This window comes from Dasypus novemcinctus, unplaced genomic scaffold (genome assembly GCF_030445035.2).
Source record: "Dasypus novemcinctus isolate mDasNov1 unplaced genomic scaffold, mDasNov1.1.hap2 scaffold_356, whole genome shotgun sequence".
NCBI lineage: Eukaryota > Metazoa > Chordata > Mammalia > Cingulata > Dasypodidae > Dasypus > Dasypus novemcinctus.
This window is the reverse complement of record NW_026688320.1, coordinates 40,122-58,521: the sequence shown is the minus strand read 5'-3', so window position 1 is coordinate 58,521 and position 18,400 is coordinate 40,122. Positions and strand designations below refer to the sequence as shown.

General features: G+C 42.9%; 1 long non-coding RNA gene across 3 annotated transcripts in view; it reads left to right on the top strand.

The window, feature by feature from the left end:
- Window positions 1-11,466, top strand: part of LOC131277734 (uncharacterized) — a 32,660-nt gene extending 21,194 nt beyond the window's left edge. The window contains exons 5-6 of one of the 3 annotated variants that reach the window (XR_009184848.2): window positions 1,613-2,050; window positions 11,383-11,466. This is a non-coding gene — a long non-coding RNA (uncharacterized lncRNA). Of the gene's footprint in view, window positions 1-1,528; window positions 1,581-1,612; window positions 2,169-11,382 lie in introns of those variants that run through there. The other 2 variants (XR_009184847.2, XR_009184849.2) reach the window with 2 other exon arrangements.
- The last annotated feature ends 6,934 nt before the right edge of the window (window positions 11,467-18,400 follow it).

The following is an 18,400-nucleotide window of genomic DNA, read 5'->3' as shown; positions in this document are numbered from 1 at the left end:
TGAACTCACTACAGATCTGTGACAGTTAGGCTAATGTGTCAACTCAGCCATGTAATTGTGCCCAGTTGTTTGGTCAAGCAAACACTGAGCTAACTGTAATACAAGAGCATTTATGAACTTTAGTCACCATTGACTCTACTGCAGTGGTAAATCATGGATAGCTGGTTATAATTACATCAGTCAGGGGCATTGCCATCAGCAGTGAGTGATGCTTAACCCAATCAGTTAAATGCCACCCAACATTAAGAAAGCAAAAACCCAATTAAAAGTTATTAACAACCATGATTGTAACATTCTTACATCAATATCAAAATGTACGTGTTAAGGCTAGGGGAGTACAGAAGAGATATACTAAATGTATGCTATGGACCATATTTAGTGGTAATAGTCTGATGATAAATCTCATAATCTGTAACAAATGAATGTTCCACAATGGTGTGGTTGTTGAAGGCTTGTAGTATGGGAATTCTGCATATCAGCATGATTGTTTTGTAAGTTCACAACTTCTTTTATATATATATATATATATGGGGGAAGTGATTCTGGCATTGAAAGAGAATTGCCCAGCCCATCTTTGTACAGCCAATATGTCCCAGAATTTGTCAAGAACCTTCACTGGACTTTCATTGCAGCCCCTGGTTGCAGCCTGCCTGTGGAACCTGGACTTGTGAATCCCCATGGCTGTGTGAGAGATTCTTATAGAATCACATGCTATTGACATAATTTCTTGTTGATTCTATTTCCCTAGAGAACACTGACTTATACAGCTTTGTACAGGGAGTGGTGTTTTTTTTTCCAATTTCTACTCAATTTATTCATTTTTTTAAAAGATATTACATTAAAAAAATATATATATGAGGTCCCCATTTGCCCCCACCACCCCCACCCCACCACTCCCCCCTCAGTAACACTCTTCCCCATCATCATGTCACATCCATTGCATCTGGTGAGTACATCTCTGGGCATCGCTGCACCCCATGTCCCGTGTTCCACACCATAGCCCACACTTTCCCATGTTCCATCCAGTGGGCCATGGGAGGACATACAACATCCAGCAATTGTCCCTGGGGTACCACCCAGGACAACTCCAAGTCCCAAGAATGCCTGGAAGTGGTTCTTGAGGAACAGAGTCTTTACATGGGGTGTCTGAGGTGGTTTTGGGAGTTTTGCAATAGTCTGTTTAATTGAACTCAAGGGAACTGACAATTCCCTTTCCAATAACAAAGAGGCTGCTGATGGTTTATGGTGTGAGTTAGCAATTGAGATGCACAGATAGCATCACTGGATTCCCCTACTTCCATACTTATAAGAAGCAAGGATCTGGGTGAGAGTGTTTTTAATACCTTAACAGAGTTCTGTGCAGTCAAACAGTGTAATGATGTTGGCTGGCTCCTCCTAGATAGTCTGGATAGTGTTACAAAAGAAAGAGATGAGTTAAAGGCTTCAGATTTGAAACTTAAACTCCACATGGATGATGCAAAAGTTTCTATGTGTGCTCTGAAAGAAAATCTTGTCTCCTGTGCCACAGGCTTGAAATATCTGAGAACCAAACTCAGACTCTCATTGTATGAGTAATGGAGTTACAAAAGAAACTAAAATCCCAATCCTGCAGGGTTTCTTCAAACTGAAGACTTTGATTGGAAAAGAGTGGAATTCAGAGAATTGGGATGGAGATATATGGGATGATGATATTGATGGAGACATTGAAACCCTGAATTCTGCTGCGACTTTATCACATAAGCCTGCCATGGCCTGCCCTGTCCAGATCATACCTTGCCAACCTTGTATCATCCAATGTCCAGCCTGCTCCAGGGAGTCTGAAACAACTTCCAGCCCTGAGGTGGGTACCAGCCAAACTGCAGCCTGCCCTGCCCAGCCTCTGGCCTGCCCCAAGGAGTCTGGACCTCCTCCCAGCACTGAAACATGTACCAGCTGAACTCCAGCATGCACTGCCTAGCCTCCAGTCTGCCCTGAGGAAACTACCTTCCAACCCCTGCCTGAAGAGATTAATCCTGTCTCACCAGAAGAAAATGCAAGAGAATGCCCTGAGGTCAGTAGCTTGCAAGGCATTTCTAATCCTTCTCCTTACCCACCCCCACCACCTCTCTTGTATTTGAGACCTATTACTAGACTAAAATCACAACAAGACCCCAAAGGTGAAATACAAAGTGTGACCCATGAGGAAGTAATGTATACTCAGAAAGAATGGCATGAGTTTTCAACTTATATAGACAGAAATCATGGGAATATGTGTGGGAATGGATACTAAGGGTATGGGATAATGGTGGAAGAAATATAAAGTTGGATCAGGCTGAATTTATTGATATGGGCCCACTAAGCAGAAATTCTGGATTCCGTGCTATAGCTGGATGGGTTAGAAAGGGCTTTTTTTTTTTTCATTTATTTATTTTTTATTGACTTTGTAATAATATTACATTAAAAAATATATATATATGAGGTCCCATTGAACCCTACCACCCCCACCCCACCTCTCCCCCCCACCCCAGCAACACTCCCTCCCATCATCATGACAGATCCATTGCATTTGGCAAGAACATCTCTGGGCACCACTGCACCCCATGGTCAATGGTCCACACCATGGCCCACACTCTCCCCCATTCCATCCAGTGGGCCCTGTGAGGATTTACAATGTCCAGTGATTGCCCCTGAAGCACCATCCAGGGCAGCTCCATGTCCCAAAGATGTCTCCACCTCTCATCTCTTCCTGCCTTTCCCCATACCAATCAGCCATCATATCCACTTTTCTCAATCCAATGCCACCTTTTCTATGTGGACATTGGATTGGTTGTGTCCATTGCACCTCTATGTCAAGAGGAGGCTCAGATTCCACATGGATGCTGGATGCAATCCTCCCACTTTCAGTTGTAATCACTCTAGGCTCCATGGTGTGGTGGTTGTCCTTCTTCAACTCCATCTTAGCTGAGTGTGGTGAGCCCAATAAGTCAGATTGTAGGTGCTGGAGTCTGTTGAGGCTCAGGACCTGGCTATCACATTGTCAGTCTAGAGATTCAAATCCCCTAAATATATCTTAAACCCCGACACTAACTGCACCTCCAGCACATTAGCATGAAAGTCTTATGAAGAGAGATCCCATCTGAGTCCAGATTCGTCACACATAAACACCAGTTCCAAAGAGGGGCCATCTGACCTGGTAGTTAACCCCATCGGCCATGACCATAACTCCCATGGGTCTCTTTAGCCCTCGAAGGAACCGATATCTGGGGGCTGTATCTGCTTTATCTGTCTCTCAGACTCTGCTCAGTTGTGCATAAGGGCAATCCTTCTGACAGCCTCCAGACTCTTTTTTAGAGACTCGTAGCCATATAAACTCATTTCTCCTTTCCATTTCCCCCTTACATTAGATCAAACAGCATTTTAAAGTCATGTTATTTTATGTAGACAGGGATATTCCGCTGATCCACGTTGAACCTTCCGTATGAGGTCATTTTCCAGTTGCATCATCAGTTGGTAGTTGATAGTGGTCCCTCGGTGCCAGGGAGGCTCATCCCCGGGTGTCATGTCCCATGCTGGGGGAAAGGCATTGCATTTACATGCTGAGTTTGGCTTCGAGACTGGCCACATTTGAGTAACATGAAGGCTGTCAGGAGGAAATTCCCAGGCACAATGTTGCTCTAGGCCTTGTTCTTATTTTAGGCTTATCAGCTCACAAGCATAGTCATTAGCGTCATGGGCTCACTGTTGAACCCTCACTCCCTCCCAGTCCCCGCCGCTGCACCTGGGAGACTGTCGCTGCTCCCCTAGGGACCACGACAGAGCACCACTGGCCAGGAACCCAGTACCCCCCCTGCTGCGGTTTCCAATTGTTGCCACTATGAGTATATCCAAACATTGCCATGTACCCTGGACATATGTTCTGTACAGCTCCCTGTCAGCCATATATCCCCTGTCAATGGTATCCCATACCAGTATTCCTCCATTGCCTTTGTTGAACCACTCTGTGATCCAGAACTCCCTGAAATTTGAAGCCCAATATAATGTCAGGGTCCCTTACTAGGAAATGGCATATAGCGATGGGTTTAAAGGTTATATAAAGAATACGTGTTGACTTGGAAAAAATTCTACATCCTATCTTCCCCCCCCCCTAATTATTGAGCTTCTCTTCACAGGAGCCCTAGACCACAGCAATGCATATATATAGTATACAGCACTCCCATACATCCACCACAAAACCTTTCCCTTCCACAGCGATACTCTTACACCCTATTCACATCATATTTACTTAACCTAATGTACAGAGTCTGAGACAATAGCTTTCAAACAAGGTGGCATTTGTGCTTACATTGTGGTGCATGCTTTAGGATACACAGTTTTTTACATTCTTAGTTAACCTATGTTTTACATTATGGTTTACATTATCAGTCTGTCATCTCCTATATGTTATGCTGTAATATTACATGTTTTATATCCATCCTTGTGTACTCTCATGAAACTCCTCTCTTACCCCCCATTTACCTTGGTTCCACACATTTAACGTCCATTTTTCCTTCCACCTTGGTGCCCACAGTGACAGCCAGCCTCCGTTTCCCAAGGAGCCACTTCCAGATATAGATGGAATAGTGTTCAGGGTCTAACTTGCTCAACTGCCCCAATGCCCTGGGAGCCACCCTTTCTTTCGAGGGATACAGTTCCCTCTATTTGATGGCATTAGTCCTCCCCAGGATGTGGGTCCACCCCCACTCTCACTACTTGGGTTTCTACCCCACGGTGTCACCCACTCTGGCAGAATGAGCATTTAGACATTCCCCAGGAGCCCGTCCTGCATCAGACCCTCCCCTCCGAGCATTCTAAACAGGTAACCCTCTTTATTATATTTTGATATGATTTTCTCGGCATTTTACTCTCCACCAACACCTGACCCTCTCCTGTGTTCGTATGCTACCCCTCCCTCCCCCCACTTTTGGGCAATGTTACCCATCTGCCCATCCCCAGCCTCCCTCAAACCCGCAGAGCCCCAACCAAAGGCAACCCCTGCCCCCCTTTTATCTCTTCTTTGTGTTCATACTTACCACCATCTCGTCTTAAATTCCACCCCTGCAGACATCGGCTCACATCCTTCCTCCACCCTCCAATTTCCTGTAAGCCTATCGTTCAGTCTCTTGCTATCTAGGGCAGCTTGTTTATTTCATATCATTGAGGTCATGTAGTATTTGTCCTTCAATGTCTGGGTTGCTTCACTCAACATAAGGTTCTCAAGATTCATCCATGTTATCACATGTGTTTGTAGTGTGTTTGTTCTTACAGCCGAGTAGTATTCCATTGTGTGTATATACCACATTTTATTGATCCACTCATCTATTGATGGGCATTTGGGTTGATTCCAACTTTTGGCAATAGTGAACAATGCTGCTATGAACATTGGTGTACATATATCTGTTTGCGTCCTTGTTTTCAGTTCTGCTGGGTATATACCCAGCAGTGGTATTGCTGGGTCATATGGCAAATCTATGGCTAGTTTTTTGAGAAACCACCATACTGTCCTCCAGAATGGTTGGATCCTTCTGTATTCCCACCAGCAGTGGATGAGTGTTCCCCTTTCTTCACATCCTCTCCAGCACTTGTATTCTTCTGTTTTTTTCATAGCTGCCAATCTTATGGGTGTAAGATGGTATCTCATTGTGGTTTTGATTTGCATTTCCCTGACAGCTAGAGATTTGGAACATTTTTTCATGTGCTTTTTTGCCATTTGTATTTCTTCTTTGGAGAAGTGTCTGTTTAAGTCTTTTTCCCATTTTTTAAATGGGTTGTTTATCTTTTTATTTTCAAGATATAGGAGTTCTTTATATATGCAAGTTATAAGTTTCTTATCAGATATATGGTTGCCAAATATTTTCTCCCACTGTGTGGGCTCCCTTTTTACTTTCTTGACAAACTCCTTTGAGGTGCAGAAGGCTTTAACTTTGAGGAAGTCCCATTTACCTATTAGTTCTTTTGCTGCTCGTGCTTTTGGTGTGATATTCATGAATCCATTTCCTATTACAAGGTCCTGTAGATGTTTCCCTACACTGCTTTCTAAGGTTTTTATGGTCTTGGCTCTTATATTTAGGTCTTTGATCCATCTTGAGTTGATCTTTGTATAAGGTGTGAGATGGTAATCCTCTTTCATTCTTCTACATATGGCTATCCAGTTCTCCAGACACCATTTGTTGAATAGGCCACTCTCTCCCAGTTGAGAGGGTTTGGTGGCTTTATCAAATATTATGTGGCTATATATGTGAGGTTCTATATCAGAGCTTTCAATTTGATTCCATTGGTCTATGTGTCTCTCTTTATGCCAATACCATGCTTTTTTCACCACCGTAGCTTTGTAGTATGTTTTGAAGTCAGGTAGTGTGATTCCTCCAATTTCGTTTTTCTTTTTCAGTATGTCTTTGGCTATTCGGGGTCTCTTTCCTTTCCAAATAAATTTCATAGTTAGTTTTTCTTGTTCCTTAAAGAAGGCTGTGTTGATTTTTATTGGGATTGCATTGAATGTGTAGATCAGTTTTGGTAGGATAGACATCTTAATAATGTTCAGTCTTCCTATCCATGAACAAGGAATAGTCTTCCATTTATTTAGGTCTTCTTTGATTTCCTTGAACAATCTTCTATAGTTCTCGGTGTATAAGTTCTTTACTTCTTTAGTTAAATTTATTCCTAAGTATTTGATTTTTTTATTTACTATTGTGAATGGTATTTGTTTCTTGATTTCCTCCTGATCTTGCTCATTATTGGTGTACAGAAATGCTACTGATTTTTGCGCATTGATCTTATAACCTGCAACTTTAGTAAACTCATTTATGAGTTCTAGAACCTTTATTGTAGATCTCTCAGGGTTTTCTATGTATAGAATCATGTCATCTGCAAATAATGACATTTTGACTTCTTCCTTTCCCATTTGAATGCCTTTTATTTCTGGCTCTTGCCTCAGTGCTCGAGCAAGTACTTCTAAGACAATGTTAAATAGGAGTGGAGACAGTGGGCATCCTTGTCTTGTTCCTGAGTTTAGAGGGAAGGAGTCTAGAATTTCTCCATTGTACACAATATTGGCTTTAGGTTTTTCATATATACTCTTTATCATGTTCAAAAAATTTCCTTGTATTCCAATCTTTTGGAGTGTTTTTATCAAGATACGGTGCTGTATTTTGTCAAATGCTTTTTCTGCATCAATAGATATAATCATGTGATTTTTTTCCTTCAATCTGTTTATATGGTGTATTACGTTGATTGATTTTCTTATGTTTAACCATCCTTGCATACCTGGGATGAATCCCACTTGGTCGTGGTGTATAATTCATTTAATGTGTTGTTGAATACGATTAGCAAGTATTTTGTTAAGTATTTTTGCGTCTAGGTTCATTAGAGAAATTGGTCTGTAATTTTCCTTTCTTGTGATGTCTTTGTTTGGCTTTGGTACTAGGGTAATGTTGGCATCATAGAAGGAGTTGGGTAATGTTCTTTCTGTTTTGATTTTTTGGAATAGTTTCAGCAGGATTGGTGTCAGTTCTTTCCGGAATGTTTTGTAGAATTCACCTGTGAAGCCATCTGGCCTTGGGCTCTTCTTAGTTGGGAGATTTTTAATAACTGATTCTATCTCTCTGCTTGTGATTGGTTTGTTAAGATCATCAATTTCTTCTTTTGTCAATATGGGCTGCTTATGTGTTTCTAGGAATTTGTTCATTTCCTCTAGATTGTCATTTTTTTGGAATAGAGTTTTTCAAAATATCCTCTTATGATAGTCTTTATTTCTGTGGGGTCAGTGGTGATATCGCCTTTCTCATTTCTTATTTTGTGTATTTGCATCTTCTCTCTTTTTTTCTTTGTTAGTGTTGCTAAAGGTTTGTCAATTTTGTTAATCTTCTCAAAAAACCAGCTCTTGGTCTTGTTTATCTGTTCAAGTGCTTTCTTATTTTCTATTTCATTTAGTTCTGCTCTTATCTTTGTTATTTCCTTCCTTCTTCTTCCTGTTGGGTTACTTTGTTGTTCTTTTTCTAATTCCTTCAAATGTGCAGTTAGTTCTTCAATTTTTGCTCTTTCTTCTTTTTTGATATATGAATTTATGGTTATAAACTTCCCTCTCAGTACTGCTTTTGCTGCATCCCATAAATTTTGGTATGTTGTGTTATCATTATCATTTGTTTCAAGGTAGTCATTGATTTCTTTTGAGATTTCCTCTTTGACCCACTGTTTTTCTAAGAGTGTGCTGTTTAATTTCCAAATCGTGGTGTGAAATCTGGGCTTCTGTCCCTTGCAAATCTCCAGCTTGACTCCACTGTGGTCAGATATAATGTTTTGTATGATTTCAATCTTTCTGAATTCGTTCAGCCTTTCTTTGTGGCCTAGCATATGATCTATCTTGGAGAATGATCCATGTGCACTTTAGAAAAATGTATATCCTGCTGTGTTTGGGTGTAGCAATCTATACATGTCTATTAGATCCAGCTCCTCTAATATACTGTTCAGATGTTTTGTTTCTTTGGTGATTCTCTTTTGAGATGTTCTGTCCAGAGTTGATAGTGGTGTATTAAAATCCCCCACTATAATTGTAGATGTATCTATTGTTTCACTTAGTTTTTCCAGCGTTTGCCTGACATATTTAGAGGCACCCTTGTTAGGGGCATAAATATTTATGATTGTTCGATCTTCCTGACAGATTTTCCATTTCACTAAAATGTAGTATCCTTCTTTGTCTCTCACAATTGTTTCACATTTAAAGTCTATTTTGTCTGATATTAATATAGCTACTCCTGCCTTTTTTTGGTTATTGTTAGCTTGTATGATTGTTTTCCAGCCATTCACTTTCAATCTCCATGCGTCTCTGGGTCTAAGATGTGTCTCTTGTAGACAGCATACGGATGGGTCATATTTCCTTATCCAATGTCCCAGTCTGAATCTTTTGATAGGTGAGTTTAATCCATTGACATTCAGTGTTATTACTATCAAGGAATTATTTGTGTTAGGCATATTTTGATTTGATTTGTGTTTGTCATATTTTGTTTGTATATATATATTTTTGTCTTTTTTGTTGTTGTTGTTGGTCTTATACTCTCCTCCAATTCTGCCTTTCCTGTTTTTTCCTTTCTTCCTGCAGAACTCCCTTTAAAATTTCTTGAAGGGGAGGTTTCTTGTTGGTATACTCTTTCAGTTTCTGTTTGTCTGCGAATATTTTGAACTCTCCATCATGTTTGAATGCTAGTTTAGCTGGATAGAGAATTCTTGGTTGGAAATTTTTTTCCTTTAGTACCTTGACTATATCATACCACTGCCTTCTTGCCTCCATGGTTTCAGATGAGAAATCAGCACTTAATCTTATGGAGCTTCCCTTGTATGTGATGGTTTTCTTTTCTCTTGCTGCTTTTAGGATTTTCTCTTTGTCTTGAGCATTGGATAATTTGACAAGTATATGTCTTGGGGTGGGCCTGTTGGGGTTTATGACTAGTGGAGTGCACTGTGCTTCTTGGATATGTATATCTGTCTCTTTCAGTAGATTTGGGAAGTTTTCAGCCATTATTTCCTGCAACACTCCTTCTGACCCCTTTCCCTTCTCTTCACCTTCTGGAATGCCTATAATACGTATGTTTGAGCATTTTGCATTGTCATTCAGGTCCCTAAGTCCTAATTGGATTTTTTCTATCTCCTTATTGACCCCTTCTACTGTCTGTTTGATTTCTGATGTACTGTCTTCCACATCACTAATTCTCTGCTCTGTGTCTTCTAGTCTGCTGATATTTGCTGCAAGTGTATTTTTGATTTCTTGAACTGTGGTGTTCATTTCCATCATATCTGTTATGTTTTTTCATATGTCTGCAATTTCCCCTCCAAGTGATGTCTTCATGTTGTTAACCTCTTTCATTACTTTGTCAAACTTGTCGGTGATAATTGTTCTGAGATCTTTCATTGCTTGTGCCAAGTTTTGCTCCCCTTCATGATTATTGGTTTGTTGATTGGATTCAGCCATGTTTTCCTGATTACTGGTTTGTTTTGTAGATTTTTGTTGCTTTCTGGTCATCTCTTTATCTTGACAGATTTAATCAGTTCCTTAGCTTCTTTGTCTGCTCTTGGAGGTTAATTAGCTGTTATTTTTGTATAGGTGTTATATCTTCTCTTTGTCACTTTTTTCTTCTTATTCTAGTTTCTTGTTGTTGGTTAAGTTCACTTTAAAGGAAAATATTAGTGTTGGGGAAAGGCAATTGTGTAAGCAAGGGAAAAGTGTAAAGTAGTATTGGTGATATATGTTAACAAAGCAAGAATATGAGATCTGGGAGGATGGAGGTTAGATTCATGTAAATTGTGTAGAGTTATAGCAGTAGGTAGAGTACCTATTATGAGGTAGATGATTGAATATGGGAGGAATATGGTATGAGCTAAAAAGCTATTGATTTCGTGAGAGAGGGAAAGAGAATAAAAAGGTAATAGTTTCAAGCGTGGATAACAGACAGAAAACAAAACATAGGTATTAGAAATTAAGACTTAGACCCTTTGTGGATCGAAGAAAGGGAGGTGGGAGGTGGAATATAGGAGAGCCAGTAGATGGTGGCGGATATCAAGATGTAGGGGAAAGAGGATAGTGTAGGTAGCCTAAATCAGTTTACACAGAAATGAGGCAGTGGAGGATGAGAAAACCCAGCGAATGTGAGGTGTTTCCTGCCGCACCTATTGTATAATTGAGTTAAAATAAACTAAGTAGAATATGAGGGACAAGAGGGAGAGAGACAACAGAAAAAAAGAAAGAAATAAATAAAAGAAAGTGGGGGAAGGGACGAGAGGAAGAAAGTAGAAGGGGATGGGCAAAGGGTGGGGAACAGGTAGGGGAAAGAAAAAAAAAAGAGATATGCATGACCCAGAATTAAAACACCCAGTACACAGCACCTACCATGAAAAAAAGCCTTAAATAACTGAGTAAAAGAAAGACTTTGGGGGATACGCTGTGAGAGAAGACTAGGGGATAATGCGGTGTTAGCAATCAGGAAATTGAAAAAAGTAAAGAATAAGTCAAAATGAAAATAAAAACAAAGCAAAATGAAATGATAAAGAAAGAACGCCAACGTTGAAGGCTAGGGCATTTAAGGACCTCAGATGGACCTCAGTGGGTGATGGATTCAGAGATGGAAAGTCTGAGATATTGAGGTCTCAAGAGATGTGAGTCTCTGTGGTGTGGGCCACCAGATTTTAGGGAATTCAGACCTGGCAACCTCCAATCTGGTCTACAGAAAGCCTGGGAGCCCCACAGTGTAACACAGCCCTCAGGGATCCCCACAGCTGGGTGGCAGCCTTAAGGGGGAAGTCAGATCTGCAAACTCTATATTATGACTGAACCCTGCAATTCATTTACTTAGTTGGGCTCATTAGTATATCTCACTTCAGCTTTTGGACAGCTCCCGTCCTGTGATTCCAAACCACTGCCACTAGAGGGCGCCTCTACACCACAGCCACTTTGCTAGTACAGATCTGAAGCCCGGCCTGTGACTCCGAAAACAGATTCGAAAACCGGATTTCCCAAGCTTCGCAAAATATTCCCTAATCAGCTTCCAGACGTGTCCCCCTCCCTTGCCGCAGCCTAAAACAACTTTCTGATTATGTCTCTTTATTGCCTACAGCTATTTGGGTCGGAGACCGGCTGCCGGGCTTTTGGGGGCGGGGCTTCAGGCGGAAGCACTATTGTTTATGTTCGCAATCACAAGTTTCTCCCGCTTCACAACAAAACACCGTCTATCTTCCCAAATCCCTCTGCAAAGGCGACCCGTCGCATCAACCCGTGCACAGCTCGCCCAGAACTCGTGAACTCCTTAACAGCTCAGAGCCGTCTAAAAGTGGTGCCACTGGGCTGGACCGCGGTTTCCCCCACCCCCAATAGGGAGGAGCCCGTGCGTGGGTCTCACCTACAGGCAATAGAACCCAAATTATATCTACTAGACCAATCCTCTCCATTACCTTTCCACCCAATCGATGTCCAGGCACTTCTGCCCTGCAAAAATCCCAAAAAAGCCTGGCCTTGGAGAGCCTGTAGCCGCGCCCAACCATCTCCTCCCGGGAATACTGCAAAGGCAAGTTCACTCAGCGACCATCTTGCCAGCAGCCCACCTAGAAAGGGCTTTAACAGTTTGTTTGGGTGGCTGATTGAAGCGTGGGCCAAAAGATGGCCTAGCATGTCAGAGGTTGAGATACCCGATTTATGCTTGTACACAGTAGAAGAAGGAATTCAAAGGCTTAGGGAGATTGTAATGCTAGAATGGATTTACCATTTTAGAGCTGCCCACCCACACCAGAAATGTCCAGAGGACACACCTTTAATCAGGATTGTAAGGAATAATTTTGTAAGACTTACTCCATCTTCCCTGGAGAGCTCTGTGGTTGTTGTTCTCTGTAGTCCAGATATAACTGTAGGGGGGACTCTGATGGAATTAGAATCCTTAAACATTATGGGGATGATTGGATGTCAGTCTGGTAAAAGTCAAATAGCAGATAATCTCAAAGTCAAGGTGGGCATGGCTACCACCATGAAAGGCAGATTCAAAAAAGCACTCAAAATAGTCTGAGTTGCATAGAGTTATGGTATTGGATAATACATAATGGGGGACCTAGCAGTGAGATAAGCAGTCTACTAATTTTCTTCACAATCTTTATAAACAGAAGTGTTCTAGGTTGAGTGAATAAAACCCTAACTCAAATTACAGATGCAGAGAATCACAGCACCTTAATCAATTCCAAGACTTGAGATGGTTTACAGACCCAGAGCCCCTTGAATGAGGAGAAGGCCAAGTCTCCTTGGGGGAAGGATCCCATTAAGCTGCCCAAACTTTATACTGTTAATCTTTCTCCCACTTTTCCCCAAGGAGACCTACTTTTACCAGAGTAACTGCATTGGGGAAAAGGAAATGATCAGACATTTCAGTAATTATTAGATACTGGCTTAGAAGTGACATTAATTCCAGGAAACCCAAAATATCACTATGGTCCACAAGTCAGAGTAGGGGCTTATGGAAGTCAGATGATTAATGGAGCTCAGGTCTGTCCCACAGTTGGTCCAGTAGGTCCCTGGACTCATTCTGTGGTTATTTCCCCAGTTGCGGGATGCATAATTGGAATAGACATACTCAGTAAGTGACTAGATAAATCCCCACATTGGATCCCTGACTTGTGGAGTGAGGGCCATTATGGTTGGAAAGGCCAAGTGGAAGCCACTAGAACTGCCCCTACCTAGGAAAATAGTAAATCAAAAGCAATGCTGGATTCCCGGATGGATTACAAAAAGTAGTGCCACCATCAAAGATTTGAAGGATGCAGGGGTGGTGATTCCCACCACAACCTCATTCAACTGTCCTATTTGGCCTGTGCATAAAACAGATGGATCTTGGAGGATGGCAGTAGATTATAGTGAACTTAACCTAATGGTGACCTCAATTGCACCTGCTGTTCCAGATGTGTTACCATTGCTTGTGCAAATCACATCCCCTGGTACCTGGTATGCAGCTGTTGATTTAGCCAATGTGTTTTTTCTCAATTGCTATTAGCAAGAACCACCAGAAACAGTTTGCTTTCAGCTGGCAAGGCCAGCAGTATACCTTCACTGTCCTGTCTCATGAGTTTATGAACTCTATAGCTCTATGTCATAGTATTGTCTGCAGGGATATCGATCATCTCTCCCTCCCTCAGGGCATCACACTGGTCCATTATATTGATGATATCATGTTGATAGGACCTAGTAAGCAAGAAGTAGCAAAGGCTCTAGACTTATTGGTAAGGCATTTGCATAAGAGAGAATGGGAGATAAATCCAATTAAAATACAAGGTCCTTCCACCTCAGTGAAATTTCTAGGTGTCCAGTGGTGTGGAGCATGTTGAGCTATCCCTTCTAAAGTGAAGGATAAGCTGTTGCATCTGACCCCTCCAATGACCAAAAAGAGGCACAATGCTTAGTTGGTTTCTTTGGATTTTGGATACAACACATTCCTCACTGGGTGTGCTACTCCAGCCCATTTACCCAGTGACCAGAAAAGCTGCTAGTTTTAATTGGGTACCAGAACAAGAAGAGGTTCTACTTCAGGTTCAGGCTGCTGTGCAAGCTGCACTCTCACTTGGACCATATATGATCCAGCAGATCCAATGGTGCTGGAAGTTTCAGTGGCAAATAAAGATGCTACCTGGAGCCTTTGGCAGACCCCTACAGGAGGATCACAATGCAGACTCTTAGGATTTTGGAGCAAAGCCCTGCCATCCTCTGCAGATAACTACTCCCCTTTTGAGAAACAGGTTTTGGCCTGCTACTGGGCTATAGTGGAGACTGAATTCTTAACCATGGGACATCAAGTTACCATGAGAGTTGAGTTTCTTATCATGAGCTGGGTATTGTCTGACCCACCAAACCATAAAGTTGGGAGTGCACAGTAGCACTGCATAATAAAGTGGAAGTGGTACATATGAGATAGGACTCGAGCTGGTCCTGAAGTAAGTTACATGAGGAAGTAACCCAAATACCCATGGTCACCACTCCTGCCTTGTTACCTTTTCTTTCCCAGCCCACTGTTTTGGCCTCTAGGGGAGTCCTTACAATCAGTTGATTGAGGAAGAGAAAACTTGGGCCTGGTTTATAGATGGTTCTGCACAACGTGCTGGTAGCACCCAAAAGTGGGCAGCTACAACACTGCAGCCCCTTTCTGGGACATCCCTGAAGGACAGTGGTGAGGGAAAATCCTCCCAGTGGGAAGAACTTGGAGTAGTGCACCTGGTTGTTCATTTTGCTTGGAAGAAGAAATGGCCAGAGGTGCATTTGTTCACTGATTCATGGGCTGTTGCCAATGGTTTGGCTGGATGGTCAGGTACTTGGAAGGAACATGATTGGAAAATTGGTGACAAAGAGGTCCGGAGAAGAGGTATGTGGATAGGCCTTTTTGAGTGGGCAAAAGACATGAAAATATTTGTGTCCCACATGAATGTTCACCAGGGGGTGACTTCAGCAGAGGAAGATTTTAATCAAGTGAATAAGATGACCTGCTCTGTGACTAATGCTGTCTCTTTCCCCAGCCACTCCTGTCATTGCCCAGTGGGCCCATGAACAAAGTGGCCATAAGGTAGGGATGGAGGTTATGCATGGGCTCAGCAATATAGACTTCCCCTTACCAAGGTTGACTTGGCTATAGCCACTGCTGATTGCGCAACCTGCCAGCAACAGAGACCCACACTCAGCCCCTGAAATGGCACCATTCCTCAAGGTGACCAGCCTTCTACCTGGTTGCAGGATGACCTCATTGGACCACTCCACCATGGAAGGGGCAGTGATTTGTTTTAACTGGAATAAGACACATACTCTGGATATGGGTTTGCATTTCCTGCATGCAATGCTTCTTCTAAAACTACTATCTGTGGACCAACCAAATGCCTTATATACCTCCATAGCATTCTACACAGCATTGTTTCTGATCAGGAAACCTATTTAACAGCAAATGATGTGTGGGAATGGGCACATGCCCTTGGAATTCACTGGTCTTACCATGTTCCCCATCACCCTGAAACAGCTAGGTTGATAGAATGGTGGAATGGCCTTTTGAAGACTCAAATACAGTGCCAACCAGGTGGCAATACCTTGCAGGGCTGAGGCAGTGTTCTCCAGGAGGCTGTGTATGCTTTAAATCAGTGTCCACTCTATGGCACTGTTTCTCCCATAACCAGGATCCATGGGTCCAGGAATCAAGGGGTAGAAGGGGGAGTGGCACCACTGACTATTACCCCTAGTGACCCACCAGGAAAATTTTTGCTTCCTGTCCCTGCAACCTCAAACTCTGCTGGCCTACAGGTTTTAGTCACAAAAGAAGGAGTGCTGTCACCAGGGAACACAACAATGATTCCATTGAAATGGAAGTTAAAACTGCTACCAGATCTCTTACCTCTGAATCAACAGTCAAATAAGGGAATTACTGTACTGGCTGGGGTGATTGATCCTGACTGTCAAGGGGAACTACTACTGCATCTACATAATAGGAGTACAGAAGAGTTTGCCTGGAATACACGAGATCCTGTAGGGAATCTCCTAGTACTGCCATGTCCTATGATTAATGTCAATGGAAATTTGCAACAACCCAATCCAAGCAGGACTAACAATGGCCCATATTCTTCAGGAATGAAAGTTTCAGTCACCCCACCAGGCAAAGAACCATGGCCAGCTGAGATGCTTTCTGATGGTTTGGAAACATGGAATGGGTAGTGGAAGAAGTGATAAATGCGACGGTTTGCTCGGTCGGTAGAGGTGGGGTCTGGCTGCGGACGAGGGGTTGGTCCAGCTCAGGACGAGGGGTCGGTCCCACTTGGGACGAGGGATCGGTCCCGCTTGGGACGAGGGGTCAGTCCGGCAGCAGACGAGGGGTCGGTCTCACAGGGGTTGCATGGTTCGGCTGATGGGGTCGCCTGGTGAAGCCGGCGATGAAGGGGTCACCCGGAGAAGCAGGCGACGAACTGGGGACAAGGGAGGCCAGGCCCTTGTCGGGGGCTCTCAGGACTGGAGGGCGCATGGCAGAAAACTACCTCGGAGACAAGGTAAACACGCAAGTCCACTTTAGTGAGGGAGAGGCAACAGTTTTATAGGGGCTGGGGAAGGCTGATTGGTCGAAGCCATGCCCTGTTCTGATTGGTTGCCGGCGAAAGGTCAGTGGGCGGTACTGGATGGGGGAGGGGTGGTGGTTAGGGATTGGCTGTCGCTGTTGCTGGGGGAAGGGACAGGGTTTAGGGATTGGTGGCTGCTGTTGCTGGGGTGGAGGGCAGACTTGAGTTTCCTGCCCACGCCTGGCTGTTGCTGCTGTCGGGGGAGGGGAAAAGGGCAGACTGGAATTTTCCGCCCTGTGCCTGTGCAGAGAGAAAGAAGAAGAAGGGTGCCGCCCCACAGGCATCGTGTGGCGCCATCCGGGAGGAGGGACGGCCATGGAAGCATGGCTGCCAAGAAGGGGAGATCCGGGTGGCGGTGAGTCCGACCAGCCACCCTATTATGGGGGCAGCAGCTTGGCCTGCCGCGGCTGCTCCCCCGCCAGGCCAGCAAACCACACCTCAGCCCGAGGGGTGACCGCAGATAAATATGAACTTTGTCATGTGACCAGTTAGAAAAGTAAATGGTCATGAATCTTTCTTCCTTGTTTCATTATTATGATGATTTTATATGTACACAAAACAAATTTCTTTGTCTTCTTCCCCAAACTTTTGCCTTATATAACAAGTTTTATCAATTTAATGTCATAATATTTGAGGATATCAAGTTTGAGAGTGAATATTACTCAAGAACTTGCACCCTATTCTATATGGAATTAATATGTTTCCAGTTGTACACAAGAGAGTTGAACATTGTTAGGCAGAAATACAGATATATGCATGTCTGTTACTGTTTTTGCTTAGAGACTAAGTATGGTTTAAGGTAATGTGTATGGTTACCAGGTTGACAAGGGGTGGACTGTGATGGTTAGGCTATTGTGTCAACCAGACCATGTAATTGTGCCCAGTTGTTTGGCCAATCAAGCACTGGACTAACTGTAATACAAGGGTATTTATGGACTTCAGTCACCATTAACTTTATTTTAGTGGTAAATCATAGATAGCTGGTTATAATTGCATCAATCAGGGAGATTGCAATCAGCAGTGAGTGACACTTAACCCAATCAGTTGAATCCCTTAAAAAAGGGAAGTAATTCCAGCATTGAGAGAGGATTTCCCAGCTCATCTTCAACAGCCAACATCTCCCAGAACTTGTCATGAACCTTCATTGGACTTTCATTGCAGCCCCTGGTTGCAGCCTGTCTGTGGAACCTGGACTTGTGCATCACCATAGTTGTGTGAGAGACTCTTATAGAATCACATACTATTGACAGATGTCTCTTGCTGATTGTTTCCCTAGAGAACCCTGACTAATACAAGATCCAATGATTTATGGTTCACAGAAGAGCAGACATTGTGGATTATTTGTTCTTTCAGAGGCTTCAACAACCTTTTGAGAACCCATCCTGCTTTCAGCCCAATCCCAAAACCCCCAAAGAAAACAACCAGCCCTGTTCTGTGAGATGAGCTACAACCTTCCCTATGTGTCCCAATAAGACCTTTGAGAGAATTGCATCCCTCTGTTAAGGAGGGTAATTACACGCCTACATCATCAGAGAGTCCCACAAATTCTTACATATCTAGGTCAACTGAAGCTCAACCAGAGATCACTCCATGTGATATGATTTAGTCTATCACAATCTCACAGGAGAGATATGCTTCACTACATGAGTTTTCACAAGGCTTTGCCCTGTTTTAGCAGAGATGACGGAAGCAGGGAGATAGAGTGAGTGCAAAGCTGAATAGAAGAAACAAATCAATGGCCCAGTGTATAAAGTGTGGCCCAAAGGTGACCAGTTCCATTCATGTATCT